General features: G+C 36.7%; 1 protein-coding gene across 1 annotated transcript in view; it reads left to right on the top strand.

Moving 5' to 3' along the window:
- LOC135151449 (uncharacterized) overlaps positions 1 to 27,820 on the top strand; it is a 96,537-nt gene that overhangs the window by 23,295 nt on the left and 45,422 nt on the right. The gene's annotated exons all lie outside the window — the stretch shown is intronic.

Genomic DNA, 27,820 nt, shown 5'->3' with positions numbered 1-27,820 from the left:
AAGGATTTGGAGCAGAGATCATCCCTTTGATTTAATTATTGGTGATCCTGATGTTGGTGTCAAGACTAGAAGTGCTACGACAAATGAATGCCTATTCTCAGGGTTTCTATCTCAACTAGAACCAAAGAAAATAGAAGAAGCACTTGCTGATCCTGATTGGGTTCTTGCCATGCAAGAAGAACTCAATCAATTTGAGAGACAAGAAGTCTGGGCCCTGGTTCCAAGACCAAAAGGAAAATCTACCATTGGAGCTAGATGGGTCTTTCGTAACAAGTTAGATGGTGATGGCATTGTTGTGAGAAACAAAGCCAGACTGGTTGTAAAAGGTTATTCACAAGAAGAGGGAATTGATTATGATGAAACCTATGCTCCAGTTGCTCGTCTTGAAGCCATCAGAATATTTCTTGCATTTGCTGCACACTCCAACTTCAAGGTTTATCAAATGGATGTGAAAAGTGCATTTCTGAATAGAAAGCTGGAAGAAGAAGTATATTTGGAACAGCCCCTGGCTTTGAAAATCCAAAGTTTGCTGATTTTGTATACTTCCTATTCAAAGCTGTCTATGGACTCAAGCAGTCACCAAGGACATGGTATGACACTCTCTCTGAGTTTTTAATTGAAAACAATTTTACTAGAGGTGTCATAGACAAAACTTTCTTTTACAAATTGCATGATAAGGATTTGATATTTGTACAAATATATGTTGATGACATTATATTTGGTTCTACTAACGATAACTTGTGCAAGAGATTTGCTAAGTTGATGCAGAGTAACTATGAGATGAGTATGATGGGTGAGTTGTCCTAATTCCTTGGTCTTCAAGTAAGCCAAAAGGATGATGGAATATTCATTTGCCAATCTAAATATGTCAAAGATCTTCTTCGAAAGTACAATCTAGAAGACTCTTCACCGGCAAAGACACCCATGGCCACTGCCACAAAGCTTGACCAGGATAAATCTGGTAAGAAAGTTGATATCACAAGCTATCGAGGTATGATTGGCTCTTTACTTTATCTTACTGCAAGTAGACCAGATATCATGTTTGCAACATGTATGTGTGCTAGGTTCCAAGCTGATCCTAAGGAATCACATCTTATAGCCGTCAAAAGAATCTTTAGATATCTTAAGGGTACACCTGGATTAGGTATTTGGTACCCTAAGAATACTGGTTTTGACTTAACCGGCTATACAGATTCTGATTATGCAGGATGCAGGATTGATAGGAAGAGTACGTCTGGAAGCTGTCAATTTCTAGGACGTCGGTTGGTTTCCTGGTATAGCAAGAAGCAGCACTCTCTGTCCACTTCTACTGCTGAAGCTGAGTATATAGCTGCTGGAAGTTGCTGTGCTCAGATCTTGTGGATCAAGAATCAACTGAATGATTATGGTGTTGTAGTAAACAAAATTCCTATATTTTGTGATAATACAAGTGCCATAGCCATTTCCAACAATCCGGTTCAACATTCAAGAACCAAGCACATAGATATCAGGTATCATTTCATTCGAGAACATGTCATGAATGGTACAGTGGTGTTACATTTTGTACCCACGACTGAGCAAATTGCTGACATCTTCACGAAACCACTGGATGAATCCACTTTCTCTAAGCTGGTTTGTGAGTTAGGGATGTTAAATATGACATAGTTCTCTTGTATATATTTTTCATATGCATCATATGTTTTTATATATTTTTTGTCAATTTTTTGTGTAATTATTTCTATTTTATTAGACTTTATATGATATTTTGTATATTACCTGATAATATTCTGAGTAGCTATGCATGCTTGTATATTAGTCTGTAATTTTCTAAGTGCTCATATACTCTCCTATAATTTTCTCTAAGCATTTAGATAATTATTTGTATTTATTTTGTATTTTTCAAAATTAGTTAAGCATAAATACTTGAGTTTAAATTAATTCATTTTATTGAATTAAAGATAAATTCATAAGTATTTATATTTAATTAAAATTGAAATTTACAAAATATTTGTGTAATATATAGTATTGTTTTTATTATAGATTTTTGTTTTAATTGCAAAACGTTTTATCTTTAAAATTTATTCAAAAATCATATATAATATTTTATATTTTAGTCTTTTTTGGTAAGACAATCGAATTGTCTTACCTGGATGAGTCTATTAAGAAGCTCGGCAAGACAATTCAATTGTCTTACCGAGTCTGATATGTACCTACGCGTATATCGGGAAGACAATTTACTTGTCTTACTGGTTTTTCTTTCTACACTTCCTTCGCAAGTCTCGGCAAGACAGTTTCAAATTGTCTTACCGAGACTCACCTGCCTTATGCGTATATATCTCTCTCTCAGACAATCGATCAAGACAATTTCGTTTGTCTTGCCCGAAGCTTCATCTTCTACACTGAGTACATACACACACGATCGAGTTCACACACACACGATTTCTGCTCGGTTTTCAAGTTTGTACCACAAAAACTTGCTGTGATCGTATTTCAGGCCTTAGTTGCTTGCTGGGTTTCGATTATTTCGAGTTTTTATACCGACACTCTGCCCGATTTTTGTGAGAAATCGACCCGACTGGTGGTGTTTATGCTCGTGGTTTGACCTGGAACTGAGTTTGTACTTCGTCTGGGTTGTTGTTGTGAAGATCGTTGGCTCAAATTAGTACCGATTGTTTGATTTCGAATATTAGGGTTTGTGGACTTGTTTGGATTTAGGGTCATTTGAAGAAGTTGGGTTATTTTTGGTCTTTAGGACTTGTTTGGTGGATTTGTATTGGAAGCTTAATTGATTAATGCCATTTAAATTAATTAACTTTTAATTCGATATTATTCAAATATTTCGAATTATTAATTAATTAATCATATTTTAATTATTAGTTGAAATTTGTGAGAAATTTGAGAATTAACATTTTATTTGAAAAATTCTCGCTTAATTCAATTTTTAATTATTAAAAATGGCCGGAGAATTTGTGATCGCTGAAACTAACTACTGTGTCAGCCTGAACCCTGATGACTGCTCGGATAGATTCAGGACTTGGGTCAAATTTCTTTCGAGACAATGTTTGGCCAGTACCGCACTTACAGCAGATATTCCAATCCAAGTGCAACCACTGTTTGACTTCTACTCAAATGCTGTAAATTCAACGACTCTGGATAACTTCAAGCTCATAGGTGATCTACCTAACCGGAAGAGGATTGTCATCACGGTTGATGATGTAAACAGAATTTTGGGATTTCCAAGGAAAAATTTTGAGCAAGATCCCTCAGATGATGAAATCAGACAATTCTTTCAAGATATTAACTATCAAGCTCAGATCTTTCTCCCTAAGATGTCTAAGGGAAATCTGAAGGCTGAATGGGATGTGTTCTTCGACACCCTGGCAAAGGTGTTTGCTCCCACTAATCGAAAGAATTTTGGCAATATATCTTCGATGCTGCAAATCTTTGGATTCAGCATAGCTTATAATCGACGGATTAACTTTGGGAAGATATTGCTGAGGGAGATTATCAGAAAGATGGGGTCTGTTACACAACGATCAATTCATCAGAATGAGAAAGTTGAATGCTTCTATCCAAGGTTTCTGATGTTATTTATGAATGATAAGATGAATGAAACTGATAGGAATATGTACGTTGGTTCTCCTGTTGTTCCTATTCAGAGGACTTGTGCTAAGATCCAGACCAGGCTGGTAAACAAGAAAAAACATGACAATGTGCCACTGGTGGTGACTCCTTTCATGTTAGAGCAATTCAGTGCTCCATTTCAGCCTATTCAAGTTCCTGAACCACTACAACAGCAACAATATCAACCTCAACAACAACAACAGGCTCATCCAGACATTCAACAAGAACAACTGCAACAACAATCACCTCCACAGAACCCTCAACCACTTCAACTTCTTCAAGACTATCAATCATCCAGCCAATCATCACATTACTCTCCCTACAACCCTCCTTACAATTCACCACATCAATCACCTCACCAATCTTCATACAACTCTCCTCACCAATCTCACAACCAATCCCCTCCACATTACAACTTCTTCCCAGACCAACAAGCCTCCATCTTTCCCTCTCAATCTGAACCAACACCTTCACATACACATACACATAACATTCCTCAACCACAATCTACCTCTCAGCCACTGCCTGCTGATTCTGCCATCAATCCTTAACTACAGGACTTCAGGACTGATTTCAAAGTAGCTCAGGTAATTTCTAACCTCACTGATACCTTTAATATTGATATTGCAGATTTTGATTGTGATATTGGATTTGATTTCCAGACTGCCAGCATTGAACCTGAAAACACCCAGGTTCATATCCAAGCTGACGTTTCCATTTCAACAACTGATTCTTCATCAAACACTTCAAACAACACTACTTCAACCCCTGTTGTTAGAAAGGTTGCCCGGAAACGGAGTGGGAGTGCAATTTTGAGAGATCCCGCAGCTCTGTCTCATAAGAAGCAAAGGGTGACAGAACCAGAGACAACTGCAGCTGTTAGGGTTATACTGAAATATTCGTTTGAAGTATATAACAATTATTTGAGAATCTTCAATGCATGTTTTCACATTGTCTGTATATTATATATTGTAGACAATCTAGTATCAAATGGGATAGCAGAAGATTAGATTGTCAGACTCCTTATATAATATAATAAAGGTTCACAGTCGAGGTGGTGTTAGACTAGACAAACCACTGGAATGGCTGAAGTATTATTTGGAAATAGTTTATCTTGACTATTGAATAATACTTATATACTTTGTGTATATTGAACGAGATCAAAATAGTAGAATAATTGTCTCTTTAATTCTGACAATAAAGAACTAAGATTCTATGATGTTATTAATGCTTAAGTTCTTAATCCGGATATAGTGATTGACACTTGTATTTAATGCACATGCCTTGACTCATAAATTAAGTAATTTATTTTAAATTACGAATTTATGTATTGGGCAATGACATTATATACAGAGTGGGATATTGACTATACAAGGAAACCGTGTCTGGAAAATATATTCGGGTGATGATGTCCTCTTGAAAGCTCATAAAGATAATTATGCGTTAGTCCTGCAGGCAGATTTGTTCTTGCATAATTATAAGGATGAGTGGATGATCAAGGATAAAAGATATTAATTAAATTAATTGTCAGAAATTAATTTAATTAATGGACATGCGATATCTTAAACATGGGGAATTTATAAGCAATTAATATGGGAGCCGAATTAAATAATTAATTTACGGAATTAGGAAAGGTAGTGCAAATATTAGTTCTTTAGTGGATAGAATTAATATTTAATGACATTGGGCCTGGCCCGGAATGTCATTAGAAGGCCTGACCTAATGATCCATGATCCCTGCTGTAGCCTATATATATTCTCGTTCTCCTAAAGCTGAAAAACACACCAAAACGAATTAATCCTAGAGTCAGAGAGAGGCAGACGTTTTTCTCAAGGAGACAGCTAGGGTTTTGGGTTTTCGGAGCTTTAAGGAGAGGCACACCTTGGGAGATCGAAGGCCACACTTCGTCCAAGGAGAATCAAGGAATACAGTAGAAGACGTGGATTTGAATCGCTTGCGCCGTAGCGATTAAGGTTAATATTCTGTTCGAACTTTTAATAAGTATCATAAAACGCAGGGCCAAGATCCCATTGTTCCTACAGCAGCTGCATCCATTTCCTCCCAAAAGGATTTGGACGCTGAAATGGTAAATATACAGTCTCTAGATTCATTCTCTCCACAGAATGCATTTATTGAAATTGGCCGTCTGACCGCGGTATCTTGTAAAGAGTCAAGCACATAACTAGCACTCACGCTAGTAAACACTGAACCTGTGTCTTTTGATTCTTCACTTAGAGAGAGCACAGAATTTCAAAACATGTCATATGAAAAATTTTCTAATCACTCTTTCTTTTTGGATCAGGATCTACTTGGCAACCTGCAAGTACATCAGCCTTCACAGGCATCAGAAGGACAATTTGTTCCTTCACTTCCTACAGTTCCATCTCAGGGAACTATGGTTGTATATACAGGTACTGGTGACGGTGTGATAAACACGAGTGAAATCAGGCAAACACCGAGCGAAACACATGCACGAGAGGATAGTGATAAATCTTTGAGTGTTCGTGAGGTGAGTGCACACACCAACACTGATCTGTTACGGGAACAAATGTCTGCTCTGAAAGCTGAAATAGAAAGGTTGAATGCTGAGAATGCTAGATTCAGAAGTGGAGAGCTTGTGACTCTGCAAGAGAAAGCTGTTGATCCTTCCTTTACTTCTCTGAAAAAGGAATTGGATGATCATGTCATGGGCATTCACTCTAGGATGGACAAATTTGATAAGACTCAGGAGCTCTGTTTGACAAAGCTTGATAACTTGGAGCACACTCTGGCTCAAGTTGTTCAACACTTAAAGATTAATCCGTCAACATCTCAGTCTACTCCAGAGGATCCCTCAACTAAGGGGGAGAAGGATAAGGAAGATAAGGATGACAAAGATGATCACAGCAATGCTGATGTTGCTGATAGGAGTAATAAGGACGGAGATACTGATAGGAGTGATATGGGTGGAGATGGAGCAAATGAAAAGGATTCTTCTGCAGCTGACAAAAGTTATGACAAGTCTAAAGGAAAAATGCCTAAATCTGAGAACATCTTCACTAATCAGGATTATGACAACATTCCTGAAGATGTTGATGATGATGATGCATTTGATTCTGCTTATTTTGAAGCTGAGGAAGAAGGGCGTTTTGAGGAAAGCTTTCTTTTCAATGAAGATCAGTCTGTGGATCCTGAGCACATGAAAAAGGTCAGGATGTTTAAAGCTCAACATGAAGCTAGCAAAGCAAAGCTTCAGGAATTACAGAAACTGGTGGATGAGAAGAGGACAACTGATGAGTTGGTCAAGCTAGAGAAACAAAAGATATGGTGTGACACCCTCCAAATCCGGGTCATAGACTTGGGGGTCACACACAACAATATAAACCTGTAAACCATAATAATATATGCATTGACCCTAAACATCCACGGATCGCTCCAGGTTATAGTATGAAACAAGCCACAACTTAAGTTATATTACAATACGTCAAATCCCAATCCATATCTTACAACTTACAAACATAAAACGCAGTGCTTACACACAACGATACACGAAAGTTTATAATATCGGCAACTCCTAGCAAGGCTTTCCAACACTCATCCTGATACCTTAGCTTGATGGCTAGCCTGTGGGTCCTCGCTAACAGTAGTCTCTTTCTTCACTGAAAAAGAACATAAGGCGTCGCAAGAGTGAGCTTACAGCTCAGCAAGTAATATAAACAATAAACTGAAGTTCAACATTTATCAACAAGAATGGATCAAGGTATCAAATTCCCTTTTTAAAACAATGATTAGAATTGGATATTCAAGTTTTTATTTAAAACCAAGGTTAGGCTGCTGATCAGTCACGCACTAACCCCGAGCCAGGTACATACCAAGCTCTATCACTGGATCCAAGGCACACATTGGCCTAATGACCACGAATCTGGTCTGACCACGAATCTGGTCCACATTTATAAAACCATCCAATTCTTTAACAACATAATGAAATCAACAATATCTCAATAAATCATAATCAATACCATTTGAACAGAAGCAATATTACCAAAACAGACTCATAATCGTCAAATCAGAATCATGATAATTAGTGGTGCAATAAATATCAGGATCAAAGGACAATTCAGAAGTAGGTTTAAATATCCTCACAATATGTTTGAAGAATGTTTTGAGGTTGAAAGAAAGATCAAGTATATGGTGAAGCTAATTTGAGGTTTTGTAGAGAGAACAATGTAAGTGAAAATAGCTTGAGGTTTCAAATATGTTTAAGTTGTAGGAATTTCAAGTGTTAGGGTGTATATGTGTGAACATTCTTCAAAAGAGTAATATAGGTATTTGGTAAGACATTGTATAATTTGGTGAAGTATTGTAACATATGGCTTGTACTGTTTGGGCATTGAAGGATGGAAGAATATCGGAGCAAGTGATCTGTGTTGTCAAGTCTCAAAGAAATGGGTATAAGTTTAATCGAAATCAAAATCAAGGTTCAGCTTGTAATTCAGGTGTTGAAAGGATTGAATAAGGTTTATCAATAATCAGGATCAATAGCACAATATATCAACAGAAGTACTTTCAAATCTATCCAGAACAATGACACTATATGCAGAAGAGTAACTCAAGGAGTTTACAGAAGTATAAGTTGAGAATAGAGCACTTGCATTATCCTGAAGATTTACTTCTCTTTATAGCTTTCACTAAACACAATCACTCCAATACTACTTGCTTTCCCTTTCTAAGCCTGTCCTTCTCTGATAATCACAATATTCATCTATCAATACTCAATCTTATATCATTCTATTTGTTTCATAATCGAAACAAGCTTCTAGCTACCCTTCGTTTCACTTAAATCCGATATACGGTTCAAAAGATACTATTACAACAATTATACAGTGTTCACATAAGTATTTCACATATCAATCAAGTAACACATAGCACATAACACATAAGTTACTCAATAAAATAACCTTTCAGAAAAGGTTTGGGGTTAAAATGATTTTTCTGGTATTTGTTATGAATTCTTAAACATTTTTCAGAATAAAAACGGGTAAAAGAATCAATTTATAATTAAATAAACAAGTTTAAATACTCGAGATAAGGTTCGAAATCACTTGAAATCAATTAACAAACCTTTAATATACTTTAGAATAATTTTCTAAAGCTTGAAACTATTTTTCTGGGTTTTTAAAACAATTAAAACATTTAAATCTAATTAATAAATCAATTAAAATCAATTAATAAATAATTAAAACAATTAATCACTTAATATTTACATTAATTGACTAATTATAATAATTAATTACTAATTAAAGTTAATTAATAAATTAAATTAGATTTATTTTTGAATAAAGAAATAATTAAAAACTATTTTTGAAAATAATTAAATGATTTTCGAAATAAAAATAATTTAAATAAAACTGTTTTTAAAAGTTTTTGAAACTTCAAGGTTTAAACTGCAAGTTTTGAAAACTTGAGGGTCTGAATTGCAAGTTTTAAAACTACAGGGTTTAAAGTGTTAAAAACGAAACCACAGTACTGAATCTTTATCCCCCCCAAAAGTTGGGGGGGTCTAATTGCAATTTTCCCGCCGCCACCGTTCCACTCGCCGGAAACGGTGTTGCAGCACTCCGTTGATCACCAGGAACTCCAGAAATGGTCTATGCACTACCATAAACTCATACCAATCATCAATTTGATCACCTAAGCCCTGGTTTGGCCGGAAAAATGTGAAGAAACTCGCCGTCGCCGGCGAGTCTTCTCCCCATCGATTCCGGCCATCCGGACACCTCACGTACAATCTAAACACATGTACAGATTCCTGGGGACGAGATGAACGTGATGGTGCCTTCCAATTTCACCCAGAACCCCTAGATTAAAAAGCCCTAATTTCAATTGAGAATATTCATCGGGTTCATAAACCCTAATTTCAATTTCGAACAATCAAACCTATTTTTGAACATGTTATTGAACTCCAAATCATGCATATGATATACCAAAATGACCAGGAGAAGATTATCAACAACATGGAAGCATAAAATCACATAAAACACATCAAAATCAAAAAGCCCTAATTTAACCCTAGTTAATTCGAATTTTAAAACTCAAATTACTTCTAACCTGTGAATCTAGAGTGGTTTTTGATACTGAATATGGATTCTACGCTTCGATATCTTCGATTTGACTGCTTGCAGGCTCGATTCTGAGTCCGATAACGTCCTCAAATCTTCGATTGAACTCCAAGAACACGAAGAACGATAACCCGGTTTCTCTCGATTCTCGTGTATTGAAATGATAATTATGAAAAATAAAATAATAATTATCCTATTTATAATTACGAATAACTGGCCCCCATTTGGATCATACCGGATATAAAATACACTTCTTAATCATTAAGTATTAATAAAACTGATCCGTTCGGGACCGACTTTGAAGATAAATATTAAATACACACATTACGAGAAACTTATGGGGCTCCGAGCTTTGTCTGGCACGAAGTACGAAAATATAATATTTGAGTTAAGATAATTTGGGGTGTTAAAATTATCCGGTGTACACAATTATTGATACGATAAATAATAATAAAATATTCATAAAATCGTTCCGAAAATCTTTCACGTAAATCCGTACACCAGATGGGAAAAGTTAAAACACGAAAGTTGTTCAGAATGTCTCAAATAACAAACCGGCGAAACTTTCCCTGAAGCCCCCCGGGGTTTAATTATCGAGTAAACGGGTTTAAAATCAATTTAATAATAGTATTTTATAATATACTTAATTAAATCCTTAAATCAAATATCAAATCATATAATAATCCATAATTTGCCAAATGAGTGCCTAAATTCTCCATATTTTGATCTGATCATATAAAAATTATAATTTAACAAGTCATAACATACATAGACGATTATTCAACAAGTCACTTAACATATAATTCACAATTAATTCACATAACATTCACATACTGATATAAACAAATACACGTCGAAATCCCGGATATTACATATGGGATGCTAAGTGCAAGGAAAAGAGAGAAGATATCTCCAGGAAAGTTGGTGAAAGCTGGGATATTGCTAGGCAAATCTTCTCTGGACCTCAAAGGGAGCCTTTCAATGATGGTAAGTTCAAATCTTTCATCTATGACCTGAGAGAGGCTAACTCTAATGAGGATATGTTTATGCATGCTCTTGCTCTCGAGTTAGAATACATAACTATTGGTGTCAAGAATCTTCTCAATGAATGGGAGATCATTATGTTAGATATAATTGATGATTACTAATGTTCTTAAAGTTTGTTTTAGAACAGGAGTGATCAGAGTTTAAGCTTGAAGCTGATCAGAGTTTAGTAAAGTCTGACCAGAGTTTGATAAAGTCTGATCAGAGTTTACATAGTCAAGACTCGTCAGAGTTTACACGTGGAAAGAGCTCAGAAGCGGATATACTTCAAGGAAGGATAGAAGCGGAGGAGTGATTTGCTGACTATGGAAACTAAACAGAAAACAGTAGCAATCTTTGATTGATAGAATACATAGCTGATTTATAGGATATCAAATCAGAGATTGATTTTGTAACTGTGTCTATATAAACACAGATTAGGGTTACTCTAGATGAGTTAAGTTATCGAGTACATTGTTAAGAACCCTAGCAGCTCTTAGTGATAATATATAAATCACTGAGAGAGTTTTTGTAACCATTCAAGCTTTGTGAATAAGAGTTTACTGCTTTCAATCTCTTATATTGTCATTCTGATTTATTGATTGTGTTCACTATATTAACTTATATAGTGAGTTCATAGGACCTAACAAGTGGTATCAGAGCCAGCTCTGTTAAGATAACTACAGTGAGATCTTAATCACAATCATGTCTGAAAAATCACAAGCTTCATCTTTTAGAGTTCCAATCCTTAAGGCATCTGAATATCCAGTCTGGAAAGAAAGAATGATCATATTCCTAGACTCTGTTGATCCAAAATACCTTGACAGGATCTATGATGGACCACATATGCCCACCAAGCTCTCTGTTGGGCTTGCTGATGAACCTCAGAAGATGGTTCCAAAAGAAAAGAAAGATTATACCCCTGAGGACATCTTGTCAATTGGTTAAGACTCTAAGGTGAAACACCTCCTGCACAGTGCCCTTGATAATGCAATGTCTAATAGAGTGACTGGGTGCAAAACTGCTAAACAAATCTGGGATGCTCTGGAAACCAGATGTCAGGGAACTCAGGCCATAAAGAAAAACAGAAAAACAATCCTTACACAGGAGTATGAGCACTTTGACTCAAAATCTGGTGAGTCCTTGACAGATCTGTATGACAGATTTGTCAAACTGTTGAATGACTTATCTCTGGTGAACAAGGAATATGATCTTGAAGACTCAAACCTCAAATTCCTTCTGGCTCTTCCTGAAAAATGGGATTTGAAAGTCACTACAATAAGAGACAATCTTGATCTTGGAGAAATGTCTCTTGATGATGTTTATGGAAGACTGAAGACTCATGAACTTGAGATGGAGCAGAGGAGCAAACGTCATGGAGGAAAATCAAAGTCTGTTGCTCTGAAAGTTCAATAGGAAGCTGCTAAGAGCAAAGGAAAAGCTCATGTCACAAAGTCTGACATTGAGTCATCAAACTCTGATGACTCAAACTCTGATGTTCCCTCAGACTCTGAAGAAAGTGATGATGAGATGATGCAGTTAGCAGCATTGATGGTGAAAAGCTTCAAGAAGTTGGCCTACAAAAAGTTCAACAAAGGCAAAAGTTTTTCAAGGAAAGACAGAAACTCTGACAGAGTTTATGATAAGAAGAACTTTAGGAAGAATGAGAGCAAGGAAGGGAAAGCTGGAAAAGCTGACAGGTATACCTGTTTCAACTGTGGTGAAAAGGGTCACTTTGCATCTGAATGCAAGAAAGCCAAGAAAGAAAAGGAAAAAGCCTTTATCACCAAGAAAGGAAACTGGACAGATACATCTGATTCAGAAGAAGAAGTCAATTATGCTCTGATGGCAAACACTGACAACAACTCTGAATCTACTGCTAAGGTACCTCATTCTACTCTTGCCTTTGATACTGAAGATATAACTGAGTTAAGATTGTTCCTTAAAACTTTGCATATCAGCTTTAGAGATCAGACTTTAGAGAATGAAAGATTAAAATCTGAAATTCTAAGTGTAAAGAAAAGGAATGATTATCTAGAAAAAGAATTAGTTCAGATGTTAGAAGTTCAGAAAGAAAGAGATGATGCTGTCATTGTCAAAGATGAGTTATTAAAGAGGTATGCATCTCTTCAATCAGAACTTGCTAGGGAAAGGGATATTATTAAAACATGGACTAATTCAGGCAAAACTACTCAGGATATCTTAGGTAGTGGAAACTGGAAGAAGGGACTAGGTTACACTGATAACTCAGAAGCTGAGTCATCAAAAACAGAGTTTGTTAAAACTCAAAAACCTAAGGTTAAACCTGTTAAATTTGTTGCTGAATCCTCTAAGTCTAAACAGAGTAGACCAAAATCAGAGATTAACAACAATTTAAAATCTGATAAGCCCAAACAGGTTAACATAGGATTGATGACTCAGAAACAGCTTAAGCACAAGCTTAAAGAAGTAAAGTCTGATAACAAAGACAAGGAGCCTAGGAAAAATAGAAATGGCAAGGTTGGAATAGACAAGAGTAATAACTACATGCCTATTCCAAATGCACCTAGGAAGACATGCCATAACTGTGGAAATACTAATCATCTTGCTAATTTTTGCAGGAAGAACAAGGACACTAACTCCTTACCTACAAAGTCTGGAGTTAGAAAAAGTAGTATTAGATATAAACCACAAGATCCATGTTTTCATTGTGGTAGTTTATGGCATTCTATTTATACTTGCAAAGAATATCATAGTTTGTATTATGATTATTATCAATTGAAACCTTCTTTGAAAGAGGTTAATAAAAATTCTGCAAGTACAAAATCTATTTCTACTACAAACTCTGTTCCAAAGTCTGTTAGCTCAAACTCTGATAATGATAATTCCGCTGCAAAAGCTAACAAACTTAATAAGACCAAGGGATCCAAGCAAGTCTGGGTCCTTAAAACTAACAATTAGTGGTCTTTGTGATTGCAGGGCAACAGGAAGAATATCCTAGTCTTGGACAGTGGATGTTCAGGACACATGACTGGAAATAAGGCCCTGCTGTCAGAGTTTGTGGAGAAAGCTGGCCCAAGTGTTTCTTATGGAGATGGCAACATAGGAAGGACTCTGGGATATGGCAACATCAATCTTGGAAATGTCATCATATCAAATGTAGCTCTTGTTCAAGGGCTAAAACACAATTTACTCTCTGTCAGTCAGATCTGTGACAGAGGATATCATGTTGATTTCTATGAAGAACACAGTGAGATAGTAAGCAAGTCAACAGGCAAGGTGGCAGTGATTGCTCACAGACATGGAAATATTTATGAAATCCACTTGCCTACAAACTCTGAAGGAAAAGCAATTTGCTTATCTACAAGAATCTCTGCAGAAGAAAGTTGGAAGTGGCATAAGAAGCTCTCACATCTCAATTTCAACTCCATAAATGAGCTTATAAAGAAAAAGCTTGTGAGAGGACTTCCTGAATCACTACTCACATCTGATGGATTATGTGATTCATGTCAAAAAGCCAAGAAGAGAAAAACATCCTTCAAGAGTAAGACTGAATTCTCAATAAAGAAGCCATATTATCTTCTACATGTTGATCTATTTGGACCAGTTAATGTACCATCCATTGCAAGGAAGAAATATGCTCTTGTCATTGTTGATGAGTATACCAGATACACTTGGGTATATTTTCTTCACTCTAAAGATGAAACAGCTCTGCATCTGATGGATCATGTGAAGCAACTGGACCATGGATCTGAAGACAAAGTAAAGATCATTAGAAGTGATAATGGAACTGAGTTCAGAAATTCAACAATGGAAGAGTTCTGCAAAGAAAGAGGTGTAGTGCAACAATTTTCTGCACCTGGTACACCACAGCAAAATGGTGTAGTTGAAAGGAAAAACAGGACTCTAATAGAAGCTGCCAGAACTATGCTTGATGAGGCTAAATTACCTACTTATTTCTGGGCAGAAGCTGTTCAAACAGCTTGTTTCACTCAAAATGCAACACTGATTAATAAGCATGGCAAGACCCTATATGAGATGGTGAAGAAAAAGAAGCCAAATCTGAAGTACTTTCATATATTTGGGTGCAAATGCTTTGTATTGAAGACTCATCCAGAACAGCTTACCAAGTTTGATCTAAAAGCTGATAAAGGCATTTTTGTAGGTTATCCTCTGACAACAAAGGCCTTCAGAGTCTATAATCTAAGAACCAAAGTGATCATGGAATCCATACATGTGTCATTTGATGACAAGAGAATTATGGGTTTAGCAGACATGGATGATCATGAAGAACTGCATTTTGAAAATGAAGAAATATTCTCTGATTCGACAAACTCTGATGAACAGTCAAACTCTGACTGTGAACAAAATACAGCAAACTCTGGTGAAAATTTACAAGTTCATGATGATGAAGCAAATGTTGAGGGGGAGCATCAGACTGTTTCAGACTCTACCCAAGACTCAAACTCATCAGAGAATGCTGACTCAAACTCATCAGAGAATACTGATTCAAACTCTGATAGCACAAATTTAGGGGGAGCTACAGAGAATGATCAACAGAATCAAGAAAGCATTGATCAAGGGGGAGGATCCAATGATGAAAGTAGCCAACTTCCACATGCTAGGAAGTGGACAAAATCTCACACACCTGATTTGATAATTGGAGATCCAGAAGCAGGTGTGCAAACAAGGACAGCTACAGCAAATGAGTGTTTACATCATTGCTTTCTGTCACAAACAGAACCTAAAAAGGTGGAGGAAGCTCTTCAAGATGCTGACTGGATTCAAGCAATGCAAGAAGAGCTAAATGAGTTTGAGAGAAACAAAGTCTGGACCCTAGTACCAAGACCTAAAGATAGATCCATAGTTGGTACAAAATGGGTTTTCAGAAACAAAACAGATAGTGAAGGTGTAATTACAAGGAATAAAGCAAGACTTGTGGCAAAAGGGTACTCACAACAGGAAGGTATTGATTATGATGAGACATTTGCTCCAGTTGCAAGATTGGAGGCAATTAGAATCTTTCTGGCCTATGCTGCACACAAGAAATTCAAGGTATTTCAGATGGATGTCAAGAGTGCTTTTCTTAATGGGAAACTGGATGAAGAGGTATATGTTGAACAACCTCCAGGATTTGTGGATCCAAAGCATCCAGACTATGTCTACAGATTGGATAAAGCACTTTATGGACTAAAGCAGGCTCCAAGGGCATGGTATGAAACTCTGGCTCAATTTCTTCTTGAAAGTGGATTTACTAGAGGTACCATAGATAAAACCCTGTTTTACTTGAATCATGGTAATGATCTGCTTTTAGTTCAAATCTATGTTGATGATATCATTTTTGGTTCCACTAATGCTAAACTCTGTCAAAGATTTGCCAAGCTCATGCAGTCTAGGTACCAAATGAGCATGATGGGGGAACTCAGTTACTTTCTGGGTTTACAAGTTAAACAGACTGAAGATGGGATTTTTATAAATCAAGCCAAGTATACCAGAAATCTCTTGAAGAAATTTGGTATGCAAGACAGTTCAGCTGCAACTACTCCTATGGCAACAGCAACCAAGCTAGACAAAGATACTGGTGCATCAGTGGATATCACAAACTATAGAGGAATGATTGGATCTTTGCTTTATCTGACTGCAAGTAGACCAGACATAATGTATGCCACATGTCTATGTGCAAGATTTCAGGCAGATCCAAGAGAGCCTCATCTGATTGCAGTAAAGAGGATATTCAGATATCTCAAGGGAACCACATCATTGGGATTATGGTATCCTAGAGAATCAGATTTTAGTCTAATTGGATACTCTGATGCAGATTTTGCAGGTTGCAAAATTGACAGGAAAAGCACAAGTGGGAGTTGTCAATTTCTGGGTGGAAGACTTGTTTCTTGGTACAGCAAGAAGCAAAAGTCAATTTCAACATGAACAGCAGAGTCAGAGTATATAGCTGCAGGCAGCTGCTGTGCCCAAATTCTTTGGATGAAGAATCAATTGTTGGACTATGGGTTATCCTTTTCTAAAATTCCTATTTATTGTGATAACCAAAGTGCTATTGCTATGACAGGAAACCCAGTTCAACATTCTCTGACAAAGCACATCAGTATCAGATATCATTTTATAAGGGAGCACGTGCTGGAAGGAACCATTGAACTTCACTTTGTTCCCACAGAACAGCAGCTAGCAGACATATTCACCAAACCACTAAGTGAAGCAACCTTTACTAGGCTGGTGAATGAGCTAGGAATGATATCAGGAACTGAGTAAACACAATGGTCAGATCCTTCAAGTTTAAATTGTCAAATTACCATATGAATTGCTCACAAACTTGCCATGATTTACTCTGATTGTTAAACTCTGATGACATTCTCTGATGATATACTCTGTTTGTTATACTCTGATTGTCATTCTCTGACGATATTCTCTGATGTTTGAAAACTCTGAATCTTGATAAATGATCTCATTTTTAACTCTCTGAGACAAATAACCTGTGAAGATACTATGAAGCATGATCTGAATTAGTAATCATGAATCTCAGTTAAATTCTTTAATCTTGATCTCAATTTTGTGCTACTATTTTACACTATATGCATGTTGATATCATTGAGACTCTATTACTTCACATATCTTAATTATAAGTGAGACTGATTAATTTGCATTTTCTCTCAGTAAAATAGACAGTGATTATAAACTCTGATACTATACACACCCCTGAAAATAAGCATAGTACTTGATGTGCTAAAAATATGATTTTAATCGCAAGTGCACGATCCCGTTTTAGTAATATAAGATTCGTTCCACAAGGACTAAAGTTATTTTCGCGAAACTTAATTCTTAACTTAATCGAATTAGACCAAATTTTTTGAGATATTGAATTAATCTAAATTATAACAAAATCTAAAATATATATTGTTGAATAGTAATTAAACTCAGATTATTAGAATCTAAAATAGAATTATACTAATCGAATAACTAACAAAATAAATTATATGCTAATTAAAATATAAAAGATAATCAGGAGGCGTAAAAAAAAACAAAAAAAAATAAAAACAAACAAACAAAACAGAGGCAGCGCGGAAAGAAGCAGCGGAACAGAGTAATACACAGAAATGAATCAGATTATACACTGACTGCGTGCCGTCGCAAATCTAACAAAAGTTAACCGCCGGAAATCATGGAGGTGCCCGGAATAACTTAAATTTCGCCGGAAAATTAATTTAACCGGAAAATCTAGCCATTCCAAATCTATATAATCAAACCCCACTAAACTCTAAATCAAATTTAACAACAAATTCTACACTAAATAGCCTCTAAACTACCCATTTCTTACCAAAACAAGACCCAAATTAAGCCAAAACAACTCCAAAATACACCAAACTTTAAATCTAGCCTATTTAAAATATAACTAACCAAAACCCACTAACCTCAATTCAAAATCATAAACTAAAATTTACACTAAAAAGCCCACAAGACTACCAAAACCAAGAACAAGAACACTACCAAATTTTACCAAACTAACTCCAAATCAAACAAAACTTCAAAACTAGCTTATCTACCATGTATCTAACAAAACCCCATCAAACTACAAGCTAAAATCAAAATCTAGAATACTAAACCATTGAACCCACTAATAATATTGAGAATTAAATGGGGCTCAATCTAAATACTAAAAAAATGCAATCTTAAAACATATAATTAGGCTCCTTTCAATCCACAAGTAATTTTGAGTCTCATGTGGTTAGAGAAAGATTTCATAGCCTAGAAGTAAAAGTAAAGAGCAAGATTTAAGAACAAAAATGAATACTTGTATTGATATAATAAAAGTGTTTACAAATTTAGAGTGCTACTACTAGATCTACTACATAAAAGAGAGGCTATTAAAAATATGAAATCCTATGTTGCTTGAAACATGATGGGAAGATGTGTATTTATAGGGGGAAATTAGGGTTGAGGGGGGGTGTAGGTGTCCCATCTAGATGCTTCCTTGAGAATATTCCCCTATGATCCTTTTCTTCCCATCTTTTCTCCTTTTTGCTTTATTCTTTTATTTCTTCAAGCTTTTGCAATTTTCCTAAAAAAAAGAGAAATAAACAAATAAATAAGTGAGAACAAGCAATAATTAGGCATTTAAAATATACAAAAATATGCACTTATCAGTACTCCTTTGAGATCTTAGATGTCTATATGACAGTGACTGGGAAGACCCAAACATTTGCTGGTATTAAGTAAGTGCTAAGATTTTATAATCTATGGTGACCAGTCACAATCTCTGATTACTGGAGAAATACTGTTGCAAAATTATATTTAAAGGTCGTGATTCATTTACACTGAAAAGCGTCCTGAAAAAAAAAAAGGGGGGGGGGGGGTTAGTTTATTTTATATATTTGTTCATCAGAGTATGTCTGTTGTCTATGTCTTGAGAGTTTAAATAAATTATTTTTGTCTACCTTATAATTACGAAATTGTGAAATTCTTTAGTCTCTGATTTAATATGTTAAATCACACACATTATTTCACAAGCACATTATTGAGCTATGGATTTTATGACAAACTCTGATTTTTTGATGAATGTTCTAAACATTATGTCTTATTCTGAGGTACTTAGAAATTTATTTTCTTTGTTTTAAATCTCAGAGTTTAAAATTCGAGGAATTTAATCTTGATTTTTAAAATCTCATACAATTTCAGGAGTTCAAATATTCAGAGAATGTGAAGAGAGTGTACCAAACGGCTGTATTGTTAGTGGGTTTACATGTAAAACATTTTAATAGGAGAACGTGTAATCAGCATTTATAACTGCACAAGTTTTACTGCGCTCATGATTACTATTTTCTTTTCTCCATGCCACTAACATTCATCTACCAGTTAAAATCTGACAGGTGTCCAGCTGAACAAAAAGCCCAAGCGTGTACAGCTAAACAAAATCTGAAGAGTTTATCACATCAGATTTTATTGCTTATTGTTCACTTATACACTTCATCTTTACACACACTCTCTCAACAAACTCTTACGCTTTTCTCTCTGCAATTCAAATCTTCTCTTACACACCTTCTCAAACACTTTCCTTCCTTCACAAACTCTGCTCTAATGGCCACTACAACGTTTATTCATGCAGGTGTGGAATTTGTTCCCAACAACCATGCTGCCATTCTTAACACAGCAGATGCACCAAGGGATTATCATCCAATCCAGCACTTTCTGGCACAGAGTGCCCTTGCTACTGCTCTTACCACTCCTGCTAGACTCTCTGGAAGCCAAATCATCAATTTTTGGAGGACGGGTCAATATGATAATGGTGGTGCAGATGGATCACCATCTATTGTGTTCTCATATGAAGGGGAGGAGTATGCTGTTACTCCTGCCACAGTTCGTCAAGCATTCAACCTGCCAGAGAATGCAGCTTATATCACTAATGGAGACACCAATCTTAGGGGCATGATGAATGCTCTAGGCTACAGTGAATCACTTGATAAACTGGGACAATTGAAGCGTCCAGGACTCAAAAGAGAATGGAGCTTCTTCTTTGATTGTATCACAAGGGCTTTCCAGAAGAAAAGCACCAACTGGGATGCTATACCCATGGATATGCTGCAAATTGGGTATTCTCTGATCTACTCTACTAATTTTGATTTTGGTAGATTCGTTCTTAGAAATATTGGTGAAAGAATGCATGAAAATAGACAAGTCATTTATTTCTCAAGATTCTGTCAATTACTGTTTAATGCAACTGTTGGTGAGGTGAATTTTGATGCTGATGATGAGATTAAGCCCTTTAGGCTTCATAAAAGGGTGTTCAAGGACCTCATCTCAAAAGATGAGAAGTATCCAGTTCAGAGGCCACTCCTTATTCCAGCTCCAGTTAGAGCTAGGATGGATTTGCCCCCAGTCCAACAACCACAACCACAACAACAACAGCCTCAACCTCCAGTCTCTCCTACAGCCACCAGACAACCCAGAACATCAACACCAAAAACATCAAGGGCTACAAAGTCTGATGCAGCCCTTTCCACTAAGAAGACCAGAACCTCTGTTGCTACACAAGTTCTGAAGACAAACTCTGATGTACCATGAAACTCTGATGCTGTAAACTCTGATACAGTCTCTAAGACTTTAAACACTGGAGCTGCTTCTCCACCAAAGCAGAAAAGAAGGAGACTGGTTGCAGCTTATGATTATGATGATCTTGAACCTTCTCCTGCAACAAACTCTGAACCCTCACAGGCCAGTCCTAAATCAAAGACAGCTAGATTTAAAAGAAGGGCGAACAAGCCTAAGAGGGCAAAGGTGCCCATTACTGAGATCACAAATTTTACTGTTGAGGAAGAGCAAGCACCATCCACTACAATTCCTGATTTATCTCAAGCTCTGATGGTGCACCCTCTTCAAGCTGTTCCAATCTCTGCTGCTACAGCATCCTCTACTTCATCTGAAGTAGATGAGGAAATAATATGCAAGGAACAAGCTGAAGCTGAGACAACAGTGTCTGATTCTCAAATTCCAATATCTGATCATGGACCCTCCACTCCAATTCCTCACTCTCCATTGAAGTTTCCTGAGGGTGCCATTATTCATGATACAGCTCCAGAAAACTACAAGTCAGATGCTGTAGTTGAAGAATCTGACAAGGTAGCTTTGGAAGCACTACAGTCCCTTGCTAAGGCTGGTGAAGAGCAAAATCTGAAGTTCAAGAAAAATCTGTTCCAGATCCTGTTGAGAATGTTGAAGATCCTGCATCTGATGATGATGAGGATGATGAAAGTTCAGATGATGAAAATGATGATGAAGTCCCTTTGTCTCATCAACAACAAAAGTGGGAGTCTACCAGCCAATATAATGCCAGGCTGCAGACTCTGAACACAAACTCTGAGCCACTTCCCAGGGATCTTCAGGTTGATCCACCAAATGAAGTATGGGATAAGCTCTGGCTGAGCCACCAGCATTCTCTGGAGCCAGCAAAAGCTGAAGATTTCCTATCTATGGCAGAGAATAAAATCACAAACTCTGATGTCATGTCAAGTCTCAAAGCTACAGTTCTTTATCTGAAGACATTTCATCCTGCTCATGCTCAGACATCTAAGTCTATAGATGGACTTAGAACAGAGGTAGCCAACTTTAAAGAAACTCAGAATATGGACAAGAAAAGGCATTTGCTACCTCTAAAGGAAGACATGAAGAAGCTGGTGTCTGCCAATCAATCTCTGGAACAGAGGATGTCCACCATTGAGTCTACTCAATCCACAATGTCCAAACAGCTTGAACCCATCCAATCTTCACTTTCTCTGATAACTTCAATACTGATTCCTGATGAGGATGATGTCAAAAAGGGGGAGAGAGTAGCTAATGTCAAATGCAAGACTACTTCTCAAACTCTGAAGAGAAAGAAAAATGATGATGATGATGATGATGTGGATGACTTTACAAAGAACAAAAGATTTCAAGCTGCAACTGGTGGAAGAGTTTCAAACTCTGACAGTTCAAAGTCTAAGCAAAGCTCAAAGTCTGCTCCAGTTCCAACACATAATGTCACATCTGGATCAAAGCAAAGACCAGTGGCTGGATCAGGTAAACCAATGACTGATGAAGAACTTGCTAGACTGATATTTGAACAAGAAAATCCAGAAGCCAAATTGGATTTGGAGTTGATTGCTGCAGAGGAAGCAAAACTGAAGAAATAACATGTTGAAGCTATAACCTCAGGCAAAATTCAGAAACCTGCAAAATCAACTGCCAGACCAAAGGAGAAAGGGATACTGATCAAGGAAGCTACTGTTGCTGATCAGAGTTTACCAGTCAAAAAGATATACTCTGAAGATGAGTATACATCCAAGGGAAAAAGCAAAGTAGATGAACACCTAGAAAAAGGGTTGACTCAGAAGAAGCCTACAACCTCTGACAAAGATCAAGTTGTAAAGAGAAAGAAATCAGAAGCTGCAATCTCTGACAAAGCTCATGTTGCAGAATCACAACAAGAAAAATTAACCTCTGACACAGCTCAAGTTAATAAGGAAACAAAGAAAGACACAACCTCTGACAAGGCTCAAGCTGTGTTCAAACCAACAACAACTCCATTACCAGGATTTGCAAAGCCAAGTCTGATGACTGAGATAAATTTTGAAAAGGGCTCAATTCAACCAATCTCTCATCGAAAAGCAGGAAGAGATAAAGGAGGACTGGGATCTAAATATGAAAAATTTGATCAGAGTATAGGATCAATGTCAACAGACCCCTCATCTCTCTGTGCTCCCAAGACTGGAGCATTGCAAGAAAGAATGAACAAACTTGATTCAGTCCAACTAGTGAAGAATGACAGAGGTGATAACATTCTTATCTACTTCATGTCTGATGGAACAGTGTTTAGAGTAATTGAAGCTGATCTCTATGCTAAACACTGGGAGGAATTGAGATATGTCTCACACATATTTCAAGTGAAGAACAAGTCATGTCAACACATCTCTAATCTGCTCAAAGATCAAATCAGAAGAAAGATGGGTATTACAGGAAACAAGAATGCTGGACCTTTTATTCCTAAATACTTCAATCATCAAGGACAGCTGGTTGAGATGAAGAAGAATTCAGCAAAAATAGAAACAATAGCTGGAATCAGTACTCTTGCATTCAATGAAGAGTCTGATAAAGCTTACAATATCAGGCTGGATAGAGACATGAGAAGAAACAAGATCTATGATCTCAGAGCTGCAATTTACCAAACTGGAGTTTCAGATCCAGAACTAAGGGAGATCAAGAGACAGATGATCACAGCACTTGCAGAAGCTGAAAGAGAACTCCTCAGAGAATATCTAAAGACAGCTCATGGTGTCTATGAAGCTAAGGAGTAAAGTATCTGTAAGTTTTAAAAGTTTTCTGTTATGTAGCTAAACTCTGTTGCATTTGACTTATTTGTTTTGACATCATCAATTATCTGTTAACTTGCACATAAAATATTTATGCACAAGTTGGGGGAGATTGTTAGATATAATTGATGATTACTAATGTTCTTAAAGTTTGTTTTAGAACAGGAGTGATCAGAGTTTAAGCTTGAAGCTGATCAGAGTTTAGTAAAGTCTGACCAGAGTTTGATAAAGTCTGATTAGAGTTTACATAGTCAAGACTCGTCAGAGTTTACACGTGGAAAGAGCTCAGAAGCGGATATACTTCAAGGAATGATAGAAGCGGAGGAGTGATTTGCTGACTATGGAAACTAAACAGAAAACAGTAGCAATCTTTGATTGATAGAATACATAGCTGATTTATAGGATATCAAATCAGAGATTGATTTTGTAACTGTGTCTATATAAACACAGATTAGGGTTACTCTAGATGAGTTAAGTTATCGAGTACATTGTTAAGAACCCTAGCAGCTCTTAGTGATAATATATAAATCACTGAGAGAGTTTTTGTAACCATTCAAGCTTTGTGAATAAGAGTTTACTGCTTTCAATCTCTTATATTGTCATTCTAATTTATTGATTGTGTTCACTATATTAACTTATATAGTGAGTTCATAGGACCTAACACATTATTTCTACTCAGAGAAACGGAACATTCAGGGTTTCAATTGATTTATTCAAGTTTCTATCTCTAACTGAAATCTGGGTGATTCGTAACAAGATCAGGCGCAGCTCAAATCTGAATGAACTCCTTCGTGACAGACTTATGGATTGTGCAATTCATAACAGTCCACAAGTTGTCAGAAATCCCTACTGTGTTAAGTTCATTCACGAGAGATACTGTGTTAAGTTCATTCACGAGAGAACCTACTGTGTTAAGTTCATTCACGAGAGAAAGTTTGGAACCTTCTACCTAGACCAGGGGCAGTGGGCCCCTGGTCTGGACCTATTCAGGTGACGTGGCAGTGCGCCCTAGAGGCTGACGTGGCAGTGGGGCCCACCTCCGGACCCATTTTGCTGATGTGGTAGTGGGTCCTACTGACCCATTTTGATATAAAAATCTTTGAAAATTTTTGAAGGCCAAGGGAATTGAACCCCTGACCTCTCATGTATCAAAACATGTCACACACCACTTCACCAACCTTTCATTTATGTTGTGTGTTGCATAACTAAAATATAATAGTTATCTGTGGTCAAAGTGGGTAGTCCAATTAACCTACGTTGTCCCGAACACGAATTCTATTTTTTTTAAATTTGTTTTCGACGAACCAACCGTACGGATGTTAATATCTATCAAATTTAATAATATGAATTTTTTTTCAAAAATTTTCATATTTAGAAGGTGTGAGTTTATAATAGTAAAAGCGGTCCAAGAAGGTAGTCCAATTAATTAGTGTTGTCTCGAAAGTGAATTCTTTTTTTTTAAAATTCATTTTCGACGATCCAACCGTACGGATTTTAATATCTATCAAATTTAGTTATAAGAAATTTTTTTCAAAAATTTCCATATTTAGAAGGTGTGAGTTTATAATAGTCAAAGCGGTCCAAGAAGGTAGTCAATTAAGCAATGTTGTCCCGAATACAAATTCTATTTTTTTAAAATTCAATCTTGACGATCCAACCGTACGGATGTTAATATCTATCAAATTTAGCAATAAGAAATTTTTTTCAAAAATTTCCATATTTAGAAGGTGTGAGTTTATAATAGTCAAAGCGGTCTAAGAAGGTAGTCAATTAAGCAATGTTGTCCCGAATACAAATTCTATTTTTTTAAAATTCAATCTTGACGATGCAACCGTACGGATGTTAATATCTATCAAATTTAGCAATAAGAATTTTTTTTCAAAAATTTCCATATTTAGAAGGTGTGAGTTTATAATAGTCAAAGCGGTCCAAGAAGGTAGTCAATTAAGCAGTGTTGTCCCGAATACAAATTCTATTTTTTTTAAAATTCAATCTTGACGATCCAACCGTACGGATGTTAATATCTATCAAATTTAGTAATAAGAAACTTTTTTCAAAAATTTCCATATTTAGAAAGTGTGAGTTTATAATAGTCAAAGCGGTCCAAGAAGGTAGTCCAATTAATCAGTGTTGTCCTGAATACGAATTCAATAGTATAAGATGTGAATTATTGTATTAATTTTAAATTTAATTTAAAGTAAGTATTTCTCACCTATATCATTTAATTTAAATTAAAAATCTAAAATAAAATATATAAATAATAAATATATAAAATAAAATAAAACAAATAATAATCCACGTCAGCTGAAATCTTAAGCGGGTAAAACTCCCCCCAAATAATTTCAGACAAATTAACTCCATATCAAACAAACACTCTCACCTCCATTTCCCGACCTCGCCACTCTCACCTCCATTTCCCGACCTCGCCGCGCCACAGTCCCGACCTCGCCGCTCTCACAGTCCCGACCTTCATTCTCACCTCACTCAACTTCCTCACCTCACAATCTCGACCTTCATTCTCACCTCACTGCAGTCTCGACCTCAATATCAAATTAGGGTTTCGGTGTTCACGATTTGGGGATTTTGCTCAGTTCTCAGTTCTTCATCCCAGTTCTCCCTCACGGTGCTCAATTTGGGGATTCTGGTGTTCTCAGCTCTCGATTTGTGGATTTGGGCATCTGCAATTAGGGTTTCGGTGTTCTCGATTTAGGGATTTCAACTTCTCGGTTGTGGTTTTAGTTGTGGGTTCAAGTTCTCCATTCTTCAGTTAGCTCTGGTAATTCCTCTTTTTTATTTAAGATATAGATTTTGCATATAGGGCTTTTTGTGATTAAGATTTTGTTTTTTTTAGTTGCTATCTGCTTGTAATTTGTATTTTTAATTGATATTAGCAAGGTTGGGTGTTGCATGCTTGTAATTCATGCTGAGTTGTTTTGTTTTTTTAGTCTAAGAGAGATAGAGTGACAGAGAGAGAGAGTAGGGAGGGAGAGTGTGGGAGAGAGAGAGAGAGAGAAGGGAGGGAGAGAGAGACAGGGAGGGGGGGGGAGAGAGACAGAGAGAGAGACAGGTGATAAGTGGTATTTATACACACTTATAGGCCTTCATTTCTACTTAAATTGGTTGGTTGTACTTAAGTGTTTAGTGTCTTTTGATGTGTTTTTAGTGTTTTTCTGTGCAGGTCACGAGTTGAGGTGATGAAGTGATTTTCTATCATTTTAGGTTGTTTTTGGTGCATTATTTGCAAGAATAGAGAATTGTGGATTCATCACGACTTGGGATTTTGTGGTACATCTTCTACAAACCCTCACGAGAACACACTCGTCCACTAGAGCTATCTAGGGGTTTAAAGGGCTTGTTGCATATGCTAAATGCAACCGTGATCACCTACGGAAGTGGTACTAGAGCGAGGAAGGGCATGCACGCGAGAACGAGCTAAAAAACGAAGAAACGGGCTGCCAGTGGCAGACAGTAGCGCGCCCGCGCTAGATCTTAGCGCGCCCGCGCTAGCTACTGTCCCACTAGCGTGCCTGCGCTAGTTTAGCGCGACCGCGCCCAGCAGAGCTGTTCCGGGCCGATTTTTGGAGCTTTTCTGATGGATTTTAGAAGCGGTCAAGGCCCGGTTGACTTGGTCAATGTATCTAATTTCTCAAGTGTAAAAACCCTAGCCTCACTTGTATCGTAGAATCGTAATATAGTTTTATCAGTTTTTCTCTTGTAATCAAGCACATTATCAGTTTTGTAGTGGATCGTTCTTCGCGAGGAAGTGACAGTTTCGAGCGAGATCGTGAACATCAATTCTGTAACGTTGTGTTCTTTATTATTAATTCAAGCACTTTTCTTCCGCTTAATTCTCGTCTTTTATTTATCATGTTTTCATTAGAACCCATGATGTCGATTAGTTCGATTATGAACTAACCGCCTTCATGGGATTCTAATGGATTTATCGATGTAGTCTAGTAACGAATATTAATTGCTTGATTTTGTGACGTACGTTGATTTCTTTGCATGCGCCGTGCTTATTCTTCTTAGAAGCGTAGCTAACTTCTAAGTTGTTTGTTAATTCTTTCTGAAGCGAGAGTGGATGATTGAATTTAGAACTATGCCATGTAAACATAGGATTATGTGAATGAAGCATAATTTGTGATAGACTTGAACTATTTTTATCACCCTGTGTAATCACGATAGACGACTTGTTATTAAACCTCTCTGCTTACACTACCGCTATAGAGATATAGGATCTGAGCTTTGTTGGTGTCCCTGAGATTT

Source organism: Daucus carota, chromosome 3 (assembly GCF_001625215.2).
Source record: "Daucus carota subsp. sativus chromosome 3, DH1 v3.0, whole genome shotgun sequence".
In the NCBI taxonomy this organism is placed as follows: Eukaryota; Viridiplantae; Streptophyta; class Magnoliopsida; order Apiales; family Apiaceae; genus Daucus; species Daucus carota.
Note: the sequence above shows the minus strand (reverse complement) of the source record. Positions and strands in the feature narration are given on the sequence as shown.